This window comes from Cryptomeria japonica, chromosome 2 (assembly GCF_030272615.1).
Source record: "Cryptomeria japonica chromosome 2, Sugi_1.0, whole genome shotgun sequence".
NCBI lineage: Eukaryota > Viridiplantae > Streptophyta > Pinopsida > Cupressales > Cupressaceae > Cryptomeria > Cryptomeria japonica.
Window position 1 is genome coordinate 428,802,007 of NC_081406.1, and position 25,180 is coordinate 428,827,186.

At 40.2% G+C, this 25,180-nt stretch overlaps 1 protein-coding gene across 4 annotated transcripts in view; it reads right to left on the reverse strand.

Annotated features, from left to right (window-relative positions):
* The window catches only part of LOC131062016 (chloroplast envelope membrane protein), a 226,372-nt gene that overhangs the window by 122,507 nt on the left and 78,685 nt on the right, over positions 1-25,180 (reverse strand). The gene's annotated exons all lie outside the window — the stretch shown is intronic.

The following is a 25,180-nucleotide window of genomic DNA, read 5'->3' on the forward strand; positions in this document are numbered from 1 at the left end:
CTCATATATTCCTTAATCTCTTGTATATCCCACAACACATGCAACTACATATATATACCAGAGGACACAAACACAGAAGTGTGTCGGCCAAGCCCAACACATTATCCAACATAAACAAGACATCCACGTCAACCTCTGGAAGATCTCTATACGCTTATATCACACTCCATTTGCCAATGCATATACCAAGATTACCGGAATGGGACAGAGTCATTCGGACCCAAAGATACTGACCCATTATCACAAAGCTTAAGCACAACATCTCCAAACAACAAGGATACAGACCCCATGCAAGCCAAGAATATTGCAACACGAAACTCGAAGAGATACACCTGACATGACCAAAACAACTAATTCTGGAACTCACAATTGATACTGGGACCAATGAGAACTTAGAATTTTGTAACAAGGATCTTCCAGAAATTACTTCAGAAAACACTTCACTGTATTACCTCCATATTACTGCATCATAACATATGCCCATAACAAAAGAACTACATATACCGACTGCATACAATATCTGGACTAATCCGAATAACACAGAACTGCATATACTGTCCAGTCCAAACCGAATAACTGGTTTGACATTAATGGCAACAATATTCACACAAGTCTAACAATCTCTCCCGTTGTCATTAATGGCAGAACATATCCAAAACATATGTGTAAGGCTCAACTCCCCCTTATGCAACTCCTCAAATCCAAAAAACCACAATCCTTTCTTCCCCTTTTGATATCAAGGACAAAGGATGCTTTTGATGAAAAAAGAAAAGAAAGAAAAAGACAGAATATATACACAACTGCAAAAAAATGTCAAAAACTGAATACCACACAAGAACCTTCAGCTGCTCTTCTTCGGAAAGCTAAGCTTGTATTTCTCCTTCAAATCCAGAAGAAGTTCCCAAGAATTTACGGCCAGTTTAATGCTAACTGAAAGGCTTCTGCATTCCACCAATAGATCGACTGCATGTGAAAAACTATTCAAAGCAAATGGATTTTGCTCATACTCAACTACACTTCCAAGCAACGCTGAAAAATGCTCCAATTTCACCTCAACAATCTCCTTCACCTTCCAAAACATATTCACAAAGTCTCCTTTCTGTCTTTGCAAGAATACGAGTTCAGCTTGAAGAGAATTAATTCTTTTCCTCTACTCACCATCCTTATCACCCAAAAAATCAAAAGATTTGCCTAAAGTGGTCAACTCATCTTCAGTGGCATCAATTTTGCTAATGTGCTTCATTGCAGCTGTCGACCAAGAGATACAATATCTATAGACTCTGCAAGCACTAGGGATATGGATCCTCAATTCCTCAATACATGCTGACAAAAAATTTTGCGCATCAATACATTCATTCAACATATTTTGCATATCAAAGCTGTTGGTGTTGGAAATAAGCCACACCCGGACCGACGATGGACTAGTCCAAGAGGGGCCAGTAGCTTAGTGGTAGAGCACTCCAGCAGCGTATGGAAGGTCCTAGGTTCGAGTCCTAGCTGGTCCACGTCTCAACATGGTATCAGAGCCAGGTACAGGCTAGGAGCGCCAAGCACATGAGAGGTGTGGCTTAAGGGGGGGGGGGGGTGTTGGTGTTGAAAATAAGCCACACCCGGACCAACAATGGACTGGTCCAAGAGGGGCCGGTAGCTCAGTGGTAGAGCACTCCAGCAACGTATGGAAGGTCCTAGGTTCGACTCCTAGCTGGTCCATGTCTCAACAAAAACCGTTTTCTTCGGATATTCTACCCTCAACAAGTTGCTCAGAGAACTCCTTTAGAACTTCATTCAGGGATTCCGGAAGCAAATTATTGAGATCTTCAATGCTTATGTTATTCCAAATCAAATGATTCAACATAATGTTTTCAATTCTATCTGACTGAACTGAAATCAACCACATCACACCAGTTTTCTTGATTCCATCCACATTGTCTACTAATTTCAACAAAATTAGATACATCATCTGATTCTCCAGCTTCTCGCTCTACAACTACCGAATTTCCTCCAGCTACAGGAGACTCTGGATCATCAATCACAACAATATCTTCTACCTTGCTTTTCTTTGACTTCGAAGCACTAACAGGAACAAACTGTCTTCTTTTCTTCTTTCCGGAAGAAGAACCTCAATAACCGAAAACAAAAGATATCGGGCCAACACTCAATATGTCCAGAAAAGATTTGAAATAAGCATCACAAACTTCCTCTTTACTAACCAAACTATTCAAATATCTAAATATCTGCCTAGCAGCTGGAATACCAGACTCCCATATAATATTGTCTTTTGCCGGAAGGTATCCCAAACAATACATAACCAAACTCACAAGCAATGAACCAAACCGGAAAGAATAATTCTTTTCTTTTGTCATCTTAACATTCTCCAACAACAATGCTCTCAACTCCTCACACAAGTCGAATGATTTGTTTTCCATTGCAAGCATATGTGCCATATATACTGCAATTGCCAAGGTGGCACCATCCCTATTCTTGAAATAGATTTTGTAAGAGATGTCGTAGGCAACATACCTCACCACAAGGTTGATGATTGTGTTAATGATCAATGCTCATTGATCACCCTTCACACCGGTTAGGGCTTCCACTTCTCTGTTCAAGATTGACTTCTTTGCCGGAACTTCTCCTCTGACACACAAACAGATGATCACAGAGATAACCTCCTTCGTGATTGGATAGGGTTTATCCAACACAATGTTGTCATCTCATACACGGCTAACAATCATCCTAATAACCTCCGCATTGTCAAACCAAGGGAATTTTGTCCATAGATTCAAACCTTTGCTTTCCAATCCTTTGACCCTTTGCAATTCAACATCACTTAGACCAGCTTCAACATCTTTGATTATCTCTATGTTAAATTCATCTAGGTACACCTTCTCACAAACCTGAAATTCCTCGCTGCTAGATTCTCCGACGATCATTTTTCCTTCCATGATTTCTCACACTGCTCTCTTGTTCTGCTACTCCTCTATTGTTTGCAATATTCTTAATCGCGATCAGCCTCTCCATCCTCTTCAATGAAACAACTCTAAGTCCACCATTTGACATACCTCTCAAAACCACCTTCTTCCCATCAGACATGAATCTCAGCTCCATGGTTTGCAAATTTAATGTGATCTCACCAAGAGATCTCAGCCACTGAATCCCGAGGACTGCATCATCAGTCCCACCAATGCTAACCACAAAAAAATCATCTCTAATTTCATGATTTCCCAACTTCAGGGACATGTTGGAAATCATCCGGTTGCAAGATATAGTGGAGCCATCAGCTACCATGACTTTGAAGCCTTCTACTTCCTCTGCCACTAGCCCCCTCTTTGCAACAACTCTCTCATCAATGAAATTATGAGTTGCTCCTATGTCAATGAGAGCAATGACACGATGCTTTCCTATCACACCCTGAACTCTAAAAGACTCATTCTTGTGAATGCTTGAGAGTTGAGCAACCACTCCTCTATTTTCTGACTCAGTTTCAAGCCCTTAAGGAGCCTCTCCATACTCACTGTCCTCAATTTCAGTCTACTATTCTGACATTTCAGAATATGATCCATCAGCATAGTAGCACTCCATTTGATGCAAATTGCCCTTCCCATGACACTTATGTCCTAGGACCCAAGGTTCTCTGCAAGAATAGCAAAGATTCTTCCTCCGGAGCTCTTGACGGAGCTCATCATCCATTCGCGAAGGAAACTTCTTGGTCTGATTTCTAAACTTCTTATCCTTTTGGAAAGGTAAAGGCTTGGACTGAAATTTGTTCTTTAGGGCAGCCAACTCCATGCTTCTAGCCTTCTTCATTGCATCAGCCAAGGTGGGCGGTTCAAAGGCTTTTACCCAACCTTTCAATGGTTCTTTATGTCCCTCAGTATATTAATTATTGTATGGCCCTAAATTTAATAATAAAATCTTTCGGGCCCCCTTTTTATTTTATTAGTTAAGTTATGTTTGTTGTGTCGGCCCGTTTGTAACCCTTCGGGAAGTTTCCCAGAGCCCCTATATATGGCCGAGTTAGTCATTGTTGTAGGTAGGCGAATTTGGTATTTTTCTTTGTATATGCGAATTCCAGTTGGAGTTCAGCTTGTCTGTCATTTCAGAGGTGAGAGATCCTCCCTACTTGGCATCCACAGTTTCGGTGGGAGTTTCTCCTCACCCTATTCTGCTTTTGTTCAGAGTTTGTGTAATCTGTTGTGCGATCAATAACAATATAATTCCTCCTGCATGTGCGAATCTTCATCTAAGTCTCGTGTCAGGAATAATAATAATTCATTCCACTCCTCTGTGCAAAATCAAACTAAGTGTCTGGAGGACATCGAGGGCGGAACTCGACAGGTATTCACCCACCATACGACCCACTACCGTACACCCTGTCTGTACAACCAACACCAACCGTACGGCCAAGCAATATAACTTTATTTCACTCCTCGGCTATTTGTGCTACTCCACAACCCCTTCCACTGCTCATCCATCAAGTCACTCCTACATACCAATTGCAGCAACCTCCATTTTGTATACCAATTGCAGACTCTCAGCTGTCACCGACTCATCCTTCTGGATACGTGGCTGCACTTTCTTACTTTTACTGCTACTTGCCATGTTGGAAATGCAACCTCAAGAGGATTTTGGCTTTTACCATTTGCTTACTTACCATTATTATAACGGTCACCTTTCTTCGCCTTGCTTGGATTGCCAACACTTGTCCTCACCATATTAATTTTTTTGTCGTACCAATATCTTCATGCACGTGTGATTTCTCCTTCAGCGTACGATGTAGCTTATTTCCCTCTACTGACATACGAGATTATCTCCTCACCATACGATTGTGCTTGCATCTCGTACGAACTTAACTTCTTACTATATGGTTATGTATGTATGGCGTACACCCTGATTGCCCTTGTCATCCGGTCTGCTCTTGCCATATGGACTCTGCTCCTATTGTATTGTTTGTTTCTACCATATGGTCTATTTCTGTCTTACGAACTCTCCTCCAACCTGCCTTACGAATTTCTTCTTCGTCTGTCGTATGGAATTTCCACATACAGACATCTTTCCTTTTGCAAAATTGCCACATACAGTCCATACAAAGTATGCTTGTTTACACTGTACAATCTTCTTTCGTACGATCTTCTCCTTACTGAGTTCAACTTCCTTGCGTACAATAGTACTTCGTTGGCCTAGTTTTCCCGTACGGACCTGCTCCATCGTACGGGACTTGCCTTCCACCATATGGATCGATTTTTTCTACGGATATCATTCTGCACCGTACGGGTCTTGCTTGCAACTGTATGGACTAACTCTTCCTTTGCACGATCCTTTTCTACATAGATGACTAGGTATCCAGCCTTCCTTGTTCCAGCGAACACTCTCCAAACTCTTTCGTTCTGCTCCTAACTATCTTGGAATGGTAAAATGATTGGCTGGGGGAATTTTATAACCCATTCTTGCTTTCAAGGTTAGGGTTAGCAGGACATAGTTCATCATTTTTTTATAAAATGTCTTACGCTTTATTTCATTAAATTTTCCTCTCCTCAACTTTATTATTTTCTTCATTTGTTTTAATTTTTTAATAAAGTCTTACCCACTCTTTTCAATATTTTCCTCCCTTTTTCTAGTTTTAATTTTTTTTTCAAAAAAAATTGTCCTTAGGTTCTTTCTCTTTTATAGCCTCCTCCGCCTTTTGTCATGCTTCGACTTCTTCTTCACCAATTTCAAAAGCCAAGTAGGCTTGGTGGGTTCCTTCATATGGAGTTTTTCAGTGCCAGTGTTTGCCAAGCCTCACCCACAAGGCTAGTGTGTCGAAGTACACATTCGTGAGGTGCTTTTGCACCCATGGTACCGCACCACCTTCCACATGTTTCTGCACCATCCTCTCTTCTAGGAAGGTTACAAGGTCGACCCAATCCTCATCGGCTCGATATGGTTGTCCTTTAATCACCTCGCGCAGCATAGCCCAGCATATTGATGCTCACACGTGTCTTTGTAGATTTTTAATTTTGATCCATTCACGGGATCATGGATGGGGTTGTTGTCGAGAGTGGATAACTTGACTACACCATTGTTGCCAACATCCAAGATTTTATATGATCCCAACCAACGAACCTTGAACTTCCCTGGCCGAAGTTCATTCTAGCCGTTATACTTGAGGACCAACTGTCCTGACCGAATATTCATTTGGTGGAGGTGCTTGTCATGCCAGAACTTCCACCTCCATTGAGCCACCTATGTCGACCATTGGGCAATCATCCACTATTCATCCAACTTTGTGAGGTTCAACAGACGTTCACTAAGGCTTTCAGCATCTCCCAATTGATTCCCCAATGCAATGCGTAGGCTTGGTACCATATACTCAGCAGGTACTAAAACTTCCTACTCGTACATGAGTCGGAACAAAGTATGCCCCGTTGTCACCTTGCATGTGGTACGGTACGCCCACAATACTACCGGAAGGTTCTCTTCCCAGTCTTCTTGCTCTACTCCACATGACTTGTAGATGATCGAAACCAAGAGCTTGTTAGTAGATTTCGCTTGCCCAATCATGTGGGGGTAGTACGAGATAGATAGATTCTGAAATATCTTGAATTTCGTTGTCATGTCTTTGATGACATAATTCACAAAGTGCACCCACGATCACTAGTGATTTCAATAGGAATGCTAAATTGTGTGACAATCTACTTGTACAAAAATCTTGTTGTACTAATGGCAGTTTTATCTGGGAGTGCTCTTGCCTCGGCCCATTTCATGAGGTACTTGATTGCCACTACAATGTACCTGCACCTGTGCATGCTACTAACCTTCAAGGGCCCAACAAAGTCGAGACCCCACCTCTCGAACAATTCCTATGGCTGTGAAGGAAACAAGGGATAAAATCTCTCTTCAATTGGTTTACCTGCCCTCTGGCATGTGTCACATCCGAGCACCCATTAACGAGCATCAGTATGTAGGGTTGGCCACCATAGTCGAGCTAGTAGTACTTTCCATGCAGTGGCATCAGGTCCCATATGTCCTCCATCCATGCCTTCATGTGCTTCTCTTAGCACTCCTTGGATCTCTTCTTGCATTACGCATCGCCATAGGACTTGATCCGGCCCCATCTTTTACAAAAGTCAGTTGATGAGCTAGAATGTCTTACTCTTCAGAGCTAGCCTTTGTAGTTCACTTGCCGGCATAGCTCTCGAAAATGTAGAGGTAGACAAGTACTCACCTATGCTCTCATACCATGGCGGTAATGCCGCAATCTGGAAGAGGTGAGAATAAAGTAAATCTTCATTCACCCCCTCTGGAGGCTCTTCGGACCTAATCCTCGAGAGTTAATCTACAATCACATGACTCTTTCTAGGTCGTAGTATGATTGTGAAGGTGAACTCTTGCACCAAGAGCAGCCATCTACTAACCCTTCCTTAGATACTTGGTTTATTCACTAAGTACATCAATCTCTGGTGATCCACATAGAATGTGAAGGGTGTTGCCAGTAGGTAATGCCGAAACTTCTATACAGAGTACACCATGCCAAGTGCCTACCTCTTGGTCATACTGTAGTTCGGTTCTACCTTGGAGAGTAGCCAGCTAGCGAAGAAGATTGGGTGGTCTAAACCCTATACACCCACTTGTGCCAACGTGGAACCGATGGCATAGTTGGAAGCATCCACATGTACGTGGAACTCCTCATCCCAATCAGGGTATGCGAGGACAGGTGCGCTTGCCAGTCGAGACTTGAGTTCCCTGAAGGCCTCTTCTTGTTCAACTCCCCATATGAATGGCATTCACTTCCGTGTCAAATTGTCAAGAGGGTAAGAAATTAGTGCAAAGTTCTTAATGAACCTCTGATAGTAGCCAACGTGTCCAAGGAAGGATTTCACTCCAATCATGTCCTACGGACTCTCCATTGTAATGATGACTTCTACTTTGTCGGGATCTGTCTTCAACCCTTCCTTACACGCTATGTGCCCAAGTAGTTTTCCTTGGGGTAACATAAACCGACATTTTTTTGGGTTCAGGGCCAACCGTGCCCTTCGACACCTCTCCATACATTCTTTGAGTGTCGTGAGGTTAGTTGCCCGTGAGCTTTAGATGTACCAATTGTCCAAGAAGGCCTTCAAATTCCCTACAGACGTTCTATCAAAAATAAGCAATATGATTCATTGGAAGGTGGTTGAGGCATTACACAGGCCGAATGCCATCCTATTGTATGCGTACACCCCATCCTCTACCACGAACATGGTCTTCAAATTGTCTTCCTCCGCAAAACTAATATGGTTATAGCTCGAAAACCTATCCAAGAACAGATACATTTCATGGCCCGCCACCTCTTCTAGAATGTTGTTTGTGAACAGTATTAGGAAGGGGTCTTTGATTGTAACTGCGTTTAGACACGTGAAGTCTACACAGATCCGAATCTGGTTTGCCTCCATCTTCAAGAAAATAACAATTCGTGACACCCACTCACTTGTTTCCACTTTGAAGATAATGCTTGCTTCTAACATTTTCTCGATCTCCTCATTCACCTTGGCAGCATAGTTCTTGTTCATTTTGTAGGGCCTCTTCCATACGAGTTGTTCACCTTGTACGAGGGGGATTCTATGAACGCAGACTTCTAGAGGTACATTTTCTCGATCTTTATATGTCCACACAAAGGTATCTCTGTACTCGAGAAATATCTTGAATGGTGTAGCCTTCAGTACGAGGTTCCAGTCGTCACCTACCAACATCACCTACAGGTTATCCTCATCCCCCAAGTTTACTTTTTTTATGTTTGGTTCTTCATACTTGATGGCCTTATCTCTCTCAAACCGATGGGTTGGGGTATCATCCACCTTCACCACTCCCTCCTTATACTCTCCATATTCAGCGAAAAGGTGGTACTTTCCGTACCTTCACCAACCTCTTCAAATTCACTAATTTGTAATATGTTGCAGTCTGGGTGGAAGACCTCATAGTCATCCATTTGCCAGTGAAACAGCACGTTGAGAGAGCTTGTCTCATCCTCTGAGAAGCCCTCCAGTTCCAGTATCCCCTAGTCATTAGGTTCCATCCTTCTCTTTCCATCCTCAGAACCCTATTCATAGTTATTTGTTAGAGTCCGAGTCGGAGGATGCCAACTCTTCGTTTACGACCTGATTCTTCATATCAATGACATACTTTTGTCCTTCGCTCTCGATGGAGAGTGTATTTCTTTTCCAATTGTGGTTTGCCTTGGCGGTGATCAATCAACCCCTTCCGAAGGGCATCGTATGCCTTCTCGAGTGGGATGACCATGAAGTTGAGGAAGAAATGTTGAGTACCAATGCTAACCTTTTGTGCCATGCATATCCCGAGCGGCTTAATGTGGTGCTGGTTGGCACCTACCAGTTGGAAGGTTGGTGGCCAGAGTGTTGGCTTGTCCAACCCCTTCCATGCATGACAGTCATATATGAAGCACACTCTTGCCCAACCCTGTCCATGTATGACAGTCACATATGAAGCCTGATAATGTTGCTATGCAGAATTTAGTAGTAATATTAATATAGACTGCAATATGTATGACAGTCATACTTAATTTCATATATATTCATAATACATGAGAAGTTAGTATACTTATAGTCTGAATCATGTTATTACTGTCAGTATTTAAGAAGATGGGATTGAGTTGTTCCAAAGAGGGGCAGTCTAAATCCAAGCAATAGGTTGAGTCCAAAGATAGGGTGGGGATCAGCGACCCATAAGCCTTGAGGGTATGGACCCAAGATAGGTAAGGGCTTGGATTTGTAAACTTTGAGGGAGCCTATTGTATTTGGTCTCTAACCGCTTTGGTAACATACATAAACCCTTCTCCCTTAAAACTGAAGTAGTAGCAGGGTCTGATATCTATATTAAGAACTATGAATAATGAATTTAATCATAATTAATCATCTAATGAGGAAAATAAATAAGCACTTGTTAATAACTAATTAATTGAAGAATATTAATGACTGGCTTCACGATTAATCTCTCAATCCATTTTAGTATATTGAAATAGATTAATTATGTTAATCAGGTAGGGGTCATTGCATTGTCCATCAATGAATCTTGGGGTCACAACTCTTCTGCTTTAGTGAGAATTAAATTTATTCCTCTTGTATAGATGCTACCTGCCTTTGATATTTAAAGGCAAAGCTCCAAATTCACTCTCAGCTTTGCATGCTTCCACAAATTCTTTAGAATAACATTTTCACGTATTGTCAGGAATTCTCACTTCCAATTTTGTTGTTTTCTTTTAGCCTAAGTATCCTATTTGGAAACACAGCCATGCCTAGCATTTCTTTTGATCCTTCTGTGTCACCATGCTTTGTACTGTTACAGCTGAATTGCTGCCCACAAACATTTCAGCACCACAGGTTGTTATGTAGAAAGGGATAGCACATTCCTGGGTATCAGAATTCTTACCTCTGGGGCCACTTCCATGAAGATATGGATTAATCATTTCATTAGCATAGAACTGAAGCTCAACATATATTAAGTGCTCCCCTTATGACAAATTTAGATTGTCACTTCGTTTATAAATTTTACTTCTCTTTGTGGCTTTCTAACTTAAAAAGCTTTTTAGTGTAATTTATTCTTGTTTCTTGCTTGATCTATAAATGTAATTACTCTTTGTAGCTCACCAACCTCCAAAGCGTTTGGGTGTAATTTACTCTTCTTTCTTGCTTGATCTACAAATGTAACTATGCTTGGTAGTCACTAACTCTAATTCATTCTAGTAATAATTTATTCATAGATTAGGGATCTCTAAGTTATGTTAGTGCTTATCAGAGCTTCAATGTTGATTATCTAAAAAATGTTTGATTATATATGTTAATAGATTCCTGTTACAGCAAAAAAGGCAGGAAATTATTAACTTTTGAAAGATTTACACAATGATATCATTCTGATCCAGCCTGGTGTCTTTACTGGTCATGAAGGCCAATATCGCAAAATAAAAAGCTTAAATCTAGAGAGGCTATAAAAGCCCACCCATCAAGGCCACAATAATAATCTATGGATTATATACCAGTTATGCTAAAGCCAGTAGTGACTAGAGTATCTGCAGGGTAATTACACCCACACATTAAAATATGATTTAGAATAGCAATACATAAAATAAAAAAGCAAAGTGTTTTATTCCTCCTCTGCATGGCACTATTCAAAATGTCCAGCAGCAACATACAAACCACAACCATCCTTTAACCTGTAGGGAAACCAAACATGATTTATTGGGCAATTTTTGAAGAAGGCAAAATCTCTGTAATATTCATCCTACATAATTTAGGGGTCTGCCAACTGCAAGAACCATGCAATTGGCAGTTTTAGCCCCAAGCTCCCCAAATTTCACATGGTCAAGGCCATCTGTAACCATCTGCTTGAAAACATTAAAGGTGCCAAGGATAGGTGGATCCAGGTGTTCAGTTACTCCTTTTAAGAATTGCCATATAGTTCTCCAAAACATGGATGCCATTATCTTTGGCAAGGATATTACTTCCTAACTCCATAATCATTTTCTTTGTGTATCGTCTTAGTTTCAGGGAGGTCCTTATTGTTAATGATAATAGCTCTGGTCAGTATCCTTACTGTAACCGATAGAGCTAATCTAAATGTTCAATTGGCCTATCGGCCTTGAACATTTAGGTTATTGGTACTTGTCTATACTCTATCGTATGTGCTTTGAATGTAATGAAACCTGTCTATACTCTATCGTATGTGCTTTGCATATATTATCAGTAATTTACTTATTACTAATTAATGATTAGCTGTCATGTATAAACCATGATTAATTATTACAAGTCTTTAGTTATCAGTTCTTCCAGAGTCGTCTCCTTAGATCTTTAGTTGTGCCCTCTCTTTGGAAGACGCGTTGGTTCATGCTATAGACGTGGCTCTTAGTTCGAATATATTATGATTGCCGCCTTCATTCTCACAGGTGGTGAATAAGAATAAGAGTCAGATCGTATGCAGACAACAAGGCAACATTAGAAGTCAGATCGGATACCTACAACAAGCAACATTAAAATATATCAATTGGATTGGCACTATCATCGCTGATATTATTCCATATGATATTAAACATTAGAACGACACTGTTATCTCTGATATTATTCTGTGGGAGATTAAACATTAGAACAACATTGTTCGTGATATCATTTCGTGGAAGATTGATCATACTGCTTGCTGTTCAAATACCTACATTGTGGAATTAAGACAATAATACAATAACTGTATACTCTGCTATAAAATTAAATTAAATGATATTCCTCACAGTCTGATCACACGAAATCAACATGGTATCAGAGCCAGGTCCAAGCTAGGAGCCCCAAGCACACGAGAGGTGTGGCTTAAGGGGGGGTGTTGGTGTTGGAAATAAGCCACACCCAGACCGACGATGGACTGGTCCAAAAGGGGCCAGTAGCTCAGTGGTAGAGCACTCCAGCAGCGTATGGAAGGTCCTAGGTTCGAGTCCTAGCTGGTCCATTTCTCAACATGGTATCAGAGCCAAGTCCAGGCTAGGAGCCCCAAGCACACGAGAGATGTGGCTTAAGGGGGGGTGTTGGCGTTGGAAATAAGCCACACTCGGACCGACGATGGACTGGTCCAAGAGGGGCCAGTAGCTCACTGGTAGAGTACTCCAGCAGCATTGGAAGGTCCTAGGTTCGAGTCCTAGCTGGTCCATGTCTCAAAATCTATTGACAATGGTATCAGTCAACTTTCGTCCCATCATTTCCATCTCGACCACGGCAAGCTTCATTCCAATACTTATGGTTGATAGCATGGGAACGGTGGCTGCATCACCAAATGACTTCATCGTTGGCTTCTTTGTCTGTTTACAATACTCCTAGTTGGCTATCTCCTCACCGACCAAGTTGGTCATGGCCATCTTCAATTGAGGCATGGTCTATACAAGGTTCAATACCCTTACGAGTACAGTAGCTTGCAACATCTGTTTTATTATAGTCTTCTCAGGCTCTAATTGTAGAGGAGTACTGGTGGCATCATGTGAGGTCCTTTCTTTTGCCATCGCCCGTTCAATGTCCATCTTCACCTCTTGAAGTCTCTCTTTTTCCATATGGGGATTAGGATATATTGCCTTCTTAGTCTAGATTCTGGTAATCGCCTATACTTCCTCGTCTAGCTCCTTCACATCCAGCATCTTTACCCCCTTCTACTTTGGGCAGACGGTGTCCTCGTCCTCTCCAAGTCCACACCATTTGCATAACAACCCTGCATTGTTGCTTTCAACATTTTGGCAATCCCGCACGAAGTGACCCCATTCATTGCAATTGCGGCATTGGATCATGGGTCTACACTTTGCGTCATATCGTATTCTCCTTTATGGGGTATTGTTATTACTATTGTTATTCCCTCGCTTGTTGCTTCGGTACCCCCCAGAAGATGCATTGGAGTTGGCAGGGGGTTTTGGAGGGGTGGTCGGAGCGGTTGTTTGTTCCCCTTGGGCAAAGAGCACTTGTGCGCTCCTTGTTTTTAAGTTGTACGGGCACTCTGTTGATGCATGAAATTGTACTGCTACTCTTTCTCTATCGGTCAACACAAAATAGAATGCTTAAGTATCCAATCCTCTCTTGAATAAGGAAATCCCTAATGCTCTTTTAGATGATCAAAGGGGACAACCTCAAGGTTCCAACTGTCAAGTCTTTATGGCTTAAGATAACTCAGCGATGATGTGTTTTTCTAGTAACACAAGGGGACTTACGGGTACAACAAGCTGGCCTGCATCTGATGATGCCTTGATTCTCAGACTAGGGAAATAAAAGCAAAAGAGATAGGGTTTAGGAATCCTATGTACAGTGATGGTAACAGTTGGTGCTACGGGTAGACGGATTTCAAAAAACTAATTCTTGTTTTGCCAGAGACACCCTCACAGCTTCACAAGACTAGTGCAAGCTCCTATGAACTTAAAGATTTTCAGACTGTAGATATTCCTTCAGGCACCCAATTCTAGTGCAACTTGAGACAAAACCCTACATTTGAACCAAGCACAATGGTGAGGCTCAAACTAAACATACACAGTGACTTACAATCAACAAGCCCCCAATGGTATGAACCTGAAATCTCATCAAATACCCTGGCACTTCACCATCAAAATCACTGAACATTCACTAGTTAATCTAATGAAAAAGAAACCGTGCAAACATTATAGAACAAAATGACAAAGACCATACTTCAATGTTTATTGATTTGTTCCAACTACCATTACAACACTCTATCCACCACTCCTATTCTACTCCTAATATGCTAATTGCTAAAATGTCTAACTATTCTAACCTCTAGAATCTAACCTTCTGAAATCTAGCTCTTTACAAAACAGAGGCACTGGCTTTTATAGATTTTACAATTTTGATCCAAAGGCCAAGATCTAAATCATCCAATGGCTGCAATCTGCCTTCTAGAAGCCTGGCAGCTTTAGCCCATGCCTAGTAACTCTCAGCTGCCACATACAACCACTTCTTTTGCTATCGGCAATTGTTTCACATTAATCCTATAGATAGGGTAGCTGGGAATAACTAACTTGTGTCCCCCTTTTCAATTACATTAACGCAGCCCACAAGTAGTCACGTTACAATAAAACAATTTGGTTTTACAGACAAATTTTCTAGAATTTCCAATTGTGTGATTTCTTTATCATTGCATACTCCTGTAGCATTCTGGATTAGCATACTCTATTTTGTTAATGCCTTTCAGAGACTCGAAACAGCATCACATTGGTCCTAACTCTGCAATATGTTCCTCATTGTTCCGTAATCATCACTCTGATCCTACGTGCTCCTTTTGGCTTGATCGCAATCACAAGCTCCTCTGTGTGTTGAATCTCCTCATGTTACCTCACTAGTGGCTTTGCCCTACAAAAAGCAAGTTAAATTTGAATCAATTACCTTGGAATTGTCATAATTCAAGTCGTCAAAATCGTAGTTAGAACCTTCCATGTGCAAAGTTATGCATGATTTTCACATAACCTGGACTCTTCACCCATGCTTCATTCTTTTATAAACATCTTGAAGGTTTTGGGCTCTTTATCGGGGTATTAATTGGCAGATTCAGATGACGTTTTAAAACATGCCTTTGTCATATCGCATTGCTAACTCTTTGTGGGAGAATTTCGATATTTACTTCAGCATTATGAAGAGGCGAAATGACTGTTATTTTTATATCATGCGAACTTCATTCAAATGCCCCCTCAACCTCGGCATAACCTTTATCGAGTTTGAAGTTTATATTTTCACTCAACCCTTTTGGCATAACTTCGGCTATTTAAAGTGAAAATATAAAAAGGCGCCCAACGATATGAGGGAGGAGTTCACCGTTTTTAAGTGACAATGCAAAAGGGACGTCTTACACAAACTTATTGAACCCCCTCTTTGTGTTATTCAACGCCAAACTAAGCAAGGGAAAAGTTCGGCAATTTGAGGTGGAACTGCCAAAAAGGCGATTCACTCTCTTTTCAACATAGTTTAAAATAGGCCTTTTTCTTCCACGTTAGCTCTTTTTCGGCCTTTGAAGGCAAGAATGCAAACAAAGCTCCTAACTTAAAACATTTTGAACTCTATTTACACGCTTCAACTTGGACCTCGACCCCCTACCTTGGCACTTTATCAGGCAATATGAGATTTGGAGGGGTGGGGGGCGGGAGACAATAACAAAAGTTTTTAAAAACCGAAATGTTGCCTTGCTTTTACTTGACTTGGCATTATAAGTTATTTCGGGCTTTTATTGGTCTTTTATAACAAAATACTCTTCAAAGTTTTATTTCACTTTCATCGATTTTATAATAGCATTCAACTTGTTGAAAAAAGAAAGAAAGCAACGAATTTTAACGTCCACGAGGCCAAGAATAGCCTATGGGACAGCCTACCAATTTCAACCGATTTCTGAAGATCAGATCTTTGCCTATGTAGCTTGATGATGAGTGCTCCCAGCTTCTCAATATACTCCTCGCTGAATAAATTATACCATGTGCTAGCAGTTAAGATATTGACACACGTTTCCCTGTTGTCTTTAAGTGCTTCACACTCCAAGATAAAATGTTTTTCAATTTCCATATTTTGTCGGCATTTTGACTTTAATCCGCATTTTCGAAATTGCTCCCTTTGACCGTTTTCAAAGTTCCTTTTGGGCCTTTTATCGGCCCTTATGAAGCGATGTGTAAAAAAGGTCCAATATAATTTTCTTTCTTTCAATTTTTATGGCACAACGTGGGCATCTTCGGTAAAAAATTCGATAATTGCATGAGCCTTGGAAGGGTCGATCTCACCTTTTCCTTATTTTTGACCTCGCTTTAAAGAAGGTGCGTGACCTTGGACATTTTGGGATTATTTCGGCCTTTTGGAAAGGAATGAGAACGAAACTTTTTAAAAAAATTGAACCTCCTCACCTTTTGGCCATTTCTTGACATTTCATCAGGTCTTTTTCGAAGAATTCAAGGCATTATGTGAAAATAACGATTTTGCACACAGAGGAGATGACATAGAAAACTTTGAACTCCTATTTTCTTTGTATATTTGACGAGTCCTCAAAATATGATTTCACTACGCCATTTCTCCACGATTTACATTTTGGGTTTTCTATCAAGTTCCATAGGCTTGCAAATTGGATGTTTGTGATTTCCCCATCGTTCTACATTTGAAAATACCTAAATTTGTTTTGCTTTGTTTTGAGCGTTTGCCCTCGGGATTATTTTCAATACTTTCACAGGCAAGGGACGGCACACAAAACACACGTGACCTATGAATACGAATTTGGGAAGTCTTAGATGATTTGGAGGGCTTCTGCTAGTGTGACAACAACAACGATCCTCCATAGGCCTGGTTCGATCTCTCTCTTTCAATCGGGCAGATTATGGAGGGGTCCTTCTCCAAAACAAGGCGTGATGTGCGAGCACAACACACTCCTTAATGGAGTGTCGCAGGACCTAACAGATGTCACAAAATGTTTTCTTCAAGAAAGTGTCACAAAATGTTTTCTTCAAGAAAGTGCCCTTGTTATGACCTTCCACCTTGTAGCCAGTATACCACAATTCCTTGCTCTCCTTGACACTATCCTTTTCTGCCTTCAACTCCATCATCTGCAACATGTCTCTTTGAAGAGCTTGTACGATTTTAGACTCTCCGTCACTAATTTCTTCCGTACTATCATCATCATTTATCCCTTTCTTCCCTTTGGATGTTTTACTCTCGCTCTCGATGTCCATCGCCTAATTGTAAGCTTCGACGTACGAGGGCGATGGAACAACTTTCGTTTTCTTTCTAAGAGATGGGACAAGTCCCTCCACGAACCACCTCTTCTTCAATCCATCGATCAGCTAGTGTTCCACCTTGTTCAAAAATTCTCTAAACCTACGATAGTAAGCGCGTATAGTCTCACGTTTCCCTTGCTTGGTATTATAGATTTCGGCTACAATCTCGTTGTCATCCATTAGGAATTTGAATTCCTCCTCGAATGCCTTCTTCAGTTCACTCCACCCGACCTTGTCCTTAGCATCTAGATCTATGTACCAGTTAATGGCAATTCCCCGAAGGATGACGGGAAATGCCTTTAGCCAATAATCATGGTCATCTTGTCCATTCGGCTCCCATATCGTCATACATGTGTTACAATGCTACACAGGGTCATCTGATCCATGTCTTGTGAATTTTGGGAGTTTTAGCCTCTTCGAGGTATTCTGGTTGCGCAACATTGTCCTCGCTTGGAAGGTACCATGTGTGTTCGACCAGATTGGACCATATTGCTCCCCGCGTTCCTATGCCTCTCTTGCACTCTCAGCCATGCGGGAGATCTCTATGCATCCACCTTCTTTGTCTTCCGCACCTTGGTCACCTTCCTTTCTATACTCTTTCTTCCCCAGAGTCTTCCGCTCAAACCACCCTATTCTTGGTTAATCAACAAGGGATATAATCCCAATTCAGTACAGGTTGGTTTCAAATATTTCGGCAACCTTGGTCTCAAGGTTCCGTATATCCTCTTTCTCTCGTATGAAGTGTACAAACGGGTTGTTTTCGAACTCGGCTCCAAAGTCGTCACTTCAAGTAGAGTGTATGGTCTGCTCGACAAGATCTTCCTCTGCTACGTCTGGAAGTGGTAGGTTCCTCACAACCTCTACCAGCTCGTTCCACATACATAGTCTCTACCTCTCTCAACTACGGCTTTTGCTCACACTCCTACTTCTCATTGGACTCTCAGAACCTTCAAGGATTCCTCTTAACTGTCGTCTCCTTTCACTTTGTTCTCTCAAGAGGATAGATCTTCGTACTGATGTTTCTCCTCCTTAGGTGTTTATGGTACATCGGTCCTTGTTTGGGCGTAGGGGTATTAATTGTCAAGGGTACGGCATTTGCTCGTATCTCGCTCCTCTTCCTCCTTACGGGTCCTCTCTTCGTATCTTTGCAATATCTCTCAGTGATGTCGTTAACGTTTGCTTTCCTCTCATCGATCTTGCAGTTCAATTAGATTTCGTGCCAACAACCTTAGAAGACTTCCGAGAAGATCAAAGAAAGTGTTCACTATGAGTTCGCCACGCACCGTGCCTTCAGGTACTGCTCGCACTTGAGCTTCCCTCTGCATGTACTAAGTGACCGAGACCTCCCCACAAATGTACCAAGTCTTATGTCAATTGATCCTCCCGTACTTCCTCCTGTGCCACTTCTTCTTGGGAGTCACTTTCGGTTACAAGCAATTGTTGTAGGAATGGTAGGCCCATTATGCATGCCTACTGCCTATCGCCATATTGATCTTTGAATTCGTATCGACAATGGCGCCAAAATGTTTACTCCCTACAGGGTTTGTGTTTTATTACAAAAAGTAAATAGAACAATAACAAAAGCATAAACAGCAACACATCTAGAATGCACAATAGTATATGGAAGAATGATAGATCTTTTATTGCAACATGTAATGAGTACCACAATAACATAATCCTGTTCCCAATACAATGCTAGACATATATACCATTTGGTGGTTAGTTAAGAGGGCCAACCGCCGGCAACTACCAACTACCCCTACAGGAACTAAACCCCATTACCTTGCCATTTATTAATCAAAGCATAATAAGTATTATTCAGCTAACTATGGCATAATTGTCGTCTACACTCCTTATACTCCCTTCCTTCCACATGATCAACAAGCATATGGATATTTATATTCATGCATATTTTTAAAGTAATCTAACAGATTATAACAGATCACCTTTCTGTAGATATGATTGCATTTGCTGATGCAGATGTAATTCTGGTTTAATTACTGCCATAATCCTTAAATTCTGCTCACAAGTCTGCTATATATCTGCTCATAAGTCTACTATAATGATCTTCAAATCTGCACATAAATCTCCTTCAGAAATCTTGTATAATTTACACTCAGATCTTATCTAAACATAAGTCTATGATCTTTGGTTTATACTTTATCGGTGAAAGAGTCACAATCTTTCATAGGGATTGAGGCACCACCTTTCATGAGAATTGAGTCACCAGTTTTCATTGCTGCCTTTGAGAATAAAACATTATTCTCCAAACTGATCTCCCTTGGATCCCTTCCTCAAATGAGCCTTCTTTCCTTTGTATCTCCCAAATGTGAGGGAGAGGTTGCACTTCTTCATTATGTATGCCTTTTGGCAAGAGAGAAAACCTTTCACAATAAGCAACCTTTTGAAACAGTGCTTCCACTTCCTTATCTACTACCCATTCCTTTTCTTCTTCCATTAATCTTTCCTTGATTTAAATGCTCCCTTCCTCCTTCCTTTCTTTCCCCTCCCCTCACAAATGTTTGAGGGAGACACAACTTTTCATTTCATGTCTTTTGACCATTCATTAGCTTAATTAGATTTTAATTATATTCTTTTATATTTTAAATTAAATTTTATTTTTATTCTTTTGAATTTTAGTTTTATTATTACTATTTGTTATTAAACTATATTTCAAAGAGAGGACATTAAAACCCACTTGTTGGCTAACTCAAAAACTCAAGACCAAACTTCATGCAAGAATGAAGCAACTCTGAATGAATACAAACAAACAAATAATTCTCAACTAAAATCATTAATTTGCATTCCCAAGTTACCTTCAAACTCCTCATCTAGTAAGTGTTGGTGTACATTTTATCATATATCAAACATTAGAATAAAGTACCCAAAGATAATTTATCCTCTCTTGAAAAATCATCGAGTATGCTAAGATTGCTAGAAGATCATATGGCGATTCCAAGGTTTCTTTTATCAGGTCTTGACTTGTGGATAAGCTCAATGGGCGTTGTGATATGTTGGTAATACACAAATGGACTTACGCTTGCTTCATTCAATTCACAATGAAGGTTTAGACAATGAGGCTCTATCATTCGGGACTTGGATCATGGAAAATCTGATAAGGAGACAAGGGTTTAGAAATTCTAATCTATTCCTAAGAATTCAAGAGACGGTATTGACTAGGTGAACTCAATAACCACACTTTGCTTTTCTTCACTTGAGACAACTACACAAAGCGGATGCAATCTTCTAGGGATGTGCTTATGATCGGAAGTTAAGCATACACAAAGGAAAACTTAGACTAACTTTACACAATGAACAAAAATAATGTGTTCATCAAAAGTATGAGAGGAGATACACCATAAATCAATACTTATCAAATCTTGCATTCATCTAACATACATCAAATAAAATCTAAACTATTGTGTTGAAAAAATTGTAAACCTTGCTAATCATTCAGATAAAAGAGATTACAAGGCCTTAAGAAGAAGCACACAAGTAATGTATTATCTGAAAATGACCACCTTGCAACAATATTTCAAAAACTTCACACTCTCCAAATGAGAGGAGACAACCTTATAAAGGCACACAAAAGTTTTGAATGGCCCAGATCGAACAATGATCAAGGGCCTAGATTGAAAGATCAAAACTCTAATTAGGGTTTGTTACAGCTAATTACCCCTCAACCAATGAGAAAATTACATTTGGGGACACGTGTTCTTCTTGCCAAATATGAACCATCAATAAAAATAGAAGGTTGTTGCACTGTGAAGTGTGCCCTCTAGAAGCTTTTGTGAATAAGTCAGGTTCATTGAACCTAGACATGTTGACTTAGAACAATTTGATTGGTTGGAAGATGATGAGGCGCTACCTCAACATGTTGGATATCCTCCTGAATTCTCCAATTTTTGCTAAGAAATCATTTAAGTATGGAAATTTGTTTCTTCTTGTCATCATCTAATTCTGATTAGGAGATGAAATCCTTCAAAAAGTTGTCCTGATTGCTTCCATAGGTCTGGTATTATGGATGAAATTCCTCAAGTCGTCTAAAATTCTTTTCATCAATTCCGAGGACTTTTCTTTCCTGATGCCTTGAGATTCTTTCAAGTGCCTCGAATTTGGGGAATAATCCCTTTGTGAAATATTTCTCATACTTAGCCAAATTTTGGCCATCTCTATGCTTGGACGAACCTTGCTCGTGGACTTGTCTTCAATTCTGAATTTGGCCTGAAACTCCATTTGTGTTTTCTGCGATGATCCCGCTTTCAGCTATCATTTATGATCTGCAAACCCAAAAGAAAAATAACTTAGAATCCTCATTTTGAACGTGAAATTTGAATGAAATTTGAAGGTTTGATGGAAAAGTGTTCTGATTTTGGTCCCTTTTACTCCAATTCCTCAACTCTAGTTTTCAATAGGCTACAATCACTTAAAAATCTGAAAAATAAGAAAACTCTCAGAAACTCAATCTGATTTAATAATAAGTTTTGGGACTAAATTTGGTCTTTGATTAATCTGAAAATGAATAACTTAGTCCCAAAAAATTTTAAATAAATGCTGAAATCAGATTCGAATCTTGAAAAATATGTGAAAATCAGACCAAGTCCCTGAAAAACTCCATCCAAAATTTGAAAAGCAAATTGAAAACTCAATAAATCTGCCTTGAATACCCCTGTCACCTTCAGAATCTCAAAAAATTTTGAATCTGCACTTGGAATGTCTTTGAAATGCTCTTGAAAACCTTTGAAATCCTCTGGAAATCTGTACAAAAACTCTTAAAATATTCTCCTCCTCTCGTCTCTTGCTCTTCCAAGTTCGAACTTTCACAATGAATGAACAATTCATTAAGTACAAACTCACAAAGAGTTCAATTTCTACATTTAGAAACACGATTCATCCTTCCCAAATCGAACTAGATTTGTTTCTATTTTTCTTCCATTCATCGAACCTAGACATGTCTCGTATCTTTGTTGAGTTTAGTCTCTTAAGAAAGTTTCTATTTTGATTTCAGTTGAACTCAGTCACTTGGGAAAGTTCTGATTTCACTTTGAGTCTGAGTTTAGTTCAATAAGAAAGTTTCTATTTTCAGTTTGTGTTCATGAATCGAACTCTATCTTCATTCCTTCCTCAAAATTTGAAACTTTCTAAAACCTTTTATTTCCCTTAGTTCATACTTAGGCAGATTTTCTTGACAGCAAGGCGGATTTTGTCTATCTTTTCCATATAGCTGGTGGACTTTGTGAGAATCATTCTAATCTTGCCTCACATATTTCCTTCATGAGGGCGGACTTGATGAAAAGTTTTCCAAAGGTGGCAGACTTGGTAAAAAGTTTTCCATCTTGCTTCCCATTCAAGGCAGACTTCACCTCTTTCTTTCCTCATTATTTCTGAACTTGGGCGGACTTCAGCCCTCTCTTTCCTCATTATTTCTGAACTTGGGCGATCTTGAAAAACCTCTTTCCTTGCTGATCAAATTTTCCAAGGCAGGCAGACTTTGTAGATTGTATTCCATATAGCTGCAGAACGGACTTGGTTGATTCTCTGCCCAAGTAGGAAGGTGGACTTCATGCCTTTCATACCCCAATTCAAACTAGTCCTAGGTGGACTTCATTCCTCTTATGCACTTGGTCTTTGTAGGAGGGCGGACTTCAAGAATCTTGTGCACCAATGTAAAGGCGGAGTTCATCATTCTTGTGCACCCCATCATCAACTAAGGGCAGAGTTCATCATTCTTGTGCACCCCTTCATCAACTACTGTGACCAAGTCAAGGCGGACTTGGTGAATGTTAAGAACCACATCATGAGCGGACTTCATTGAACTTATGCACTATGAAGGCGGACTTCCTTAACTTCATGCACCTTCTCCATGGGCCAAGTTCATTAACTTCATGCATCTTACACTCAACCAAGGGCGGATTTCATTCATTTTAGGCACCAAGGAGGGCAGACTTGGTGAAATTCATACACCATGAGATCAAATCTTCAAATCTTCATAACTTGTGCAATTCTTCTCAGATTTGTTTGAAATTTGAAAACCACTCCATCATTCATCCATTGAATTCCTCTAGATCCCTAAAATTTAGGAAATTGGGTTTTTTGAACAAAACTTGAATTTTGGAGAATTTAACGATCATTTTTAGTGTAACTCGGAGCCAACAGTGCGAACCCTAGATCCCCTTTCCAAAAATAGAAAAAGCAAGTATCCCTAAAAAATAGGAAAAACTTTCTAAAAATAGCCACTTCGGGGATCGTGCTTAAAGTGCCAAAAACGAAACTTCCTAAAAAATACGAAAAAGCAAAAAAGCAAAACTTTCCAAAAATAGAAAGTTGTCCAAATTGACCCAAATCAATTGCAATCTTCATCCTTCATACTTTCTAGGCACACCTCCGATGTCTAGACTCTGTTCTGACCAAGGCTTGCACAGACTAACTTATGACTTCCAAAACCCAAACCTTTCAAAACTGACAAAAATGGTGCCAGGAAGGTTGCGAGACTCTACCAAAATCCCTAAAAAGCAAAAACAGGGAGGCTCCCCATTTTCAATAGGCGATGTGTGAAAAAGGTCACAACAGTAAGGATTGACAATGCCTCCCACTGTCGTATATGGTGCTCTCCCAGGAGGGTAACCTATCACCTCATACTCTAAACTAAGACCAACATCAAATTAGAAATCACATCTCAACTCATGTCCTAAATCATCTCCTAGATCCCATACCTTGCATTTTTTACCATGTCCAACGCTACAAACAAGAGTTGTTCCATTATCCAACTCAAAAAGCGGATTGTCATATGTCATGTCAACACCCATCTCAAACAATGGGTTATCAGCAATCACCACAAATTGATTCTTCCAACTCTATTCTTGCAAAGAATGTGAACTTCTGCTATAATGAGTACTAAAATCGGAACTTTCAAACCTATCATTAGTGACTCCATTTCTGTCCCAAATCTCTTAAGCCTTCCTACTATCAATGAACAATGTTATCGAAATCAGACTTAACATTTGATTTGCAGACCTGATATAACCTCCATAGTCCAAACACTAAAAAAGGATATGGACTGCTCAGAATTGTTTCAAGCACCCAAACAAGGCATAATATGGACTCAAGTGATTTCCAGAGAAGATAGAATATGTCACTAGCTGCTCCAAGTCTGCTCCAGCACTCCTTGTTTATGAACAGCAGTATTAAACTCAGTTGAAGATCGCTTTCCAATGCTGAGAAGATAGAACATGTCACTAGCTGCTCCAAGTCTGCTCCAGAATTTGAGAACAGCGGTATTAAACTCAGTTGAAGATCGCTTTCCAATGCTCAGAAAACTCCTTTAACCTTTCCTTACCAAACCCACGTGCTAGCAAGGAGGTGTTGCCCACTTCTAGGGGTGATTTCGCATAATTTATTCAGTTCTTCATCAAACATGACAAATGACCACTCAAAATCCATCGCCCAACAAAAAGGAATACTCAAAAATAATACCCAGAATGATAGCAGGTCTAATCACTATAGTATGAGGCAAACCCCAATTTCCAGCTACTCACAAAAAGCACTCTAGCACTGAAAAAAAGCATCTAATCTCTACCTAACTTGAAGAGCACTCCAAAAAGACTCACACCACAGCAAAACCAAGAAACCCATATTAGAAACTAAGAATATCTTCATCATCTTCAAATCCAAAAACACCCACAAAACCAAAATCACTATAAGTCTCAAAACAAGTACACCAACCAGCTAGGGTGGGTCTCCCACCACCAAAACCAACAAACAAGAAAAGGGTTTTTGTCCTCAACCAGCAAAGAAGAACTCCTTGAGCTCATTCCAGCAGCATTTCATTAGGGTGTCAAATCAAGCATAACCAAATGAGAGCTCAAACGAGAATATAAAGAGTGAGGGAAGAAATAGGGCAACATTCAGTTTGAATTCTTCCGTCCAAAACCATTTTTCCTAGAGCTC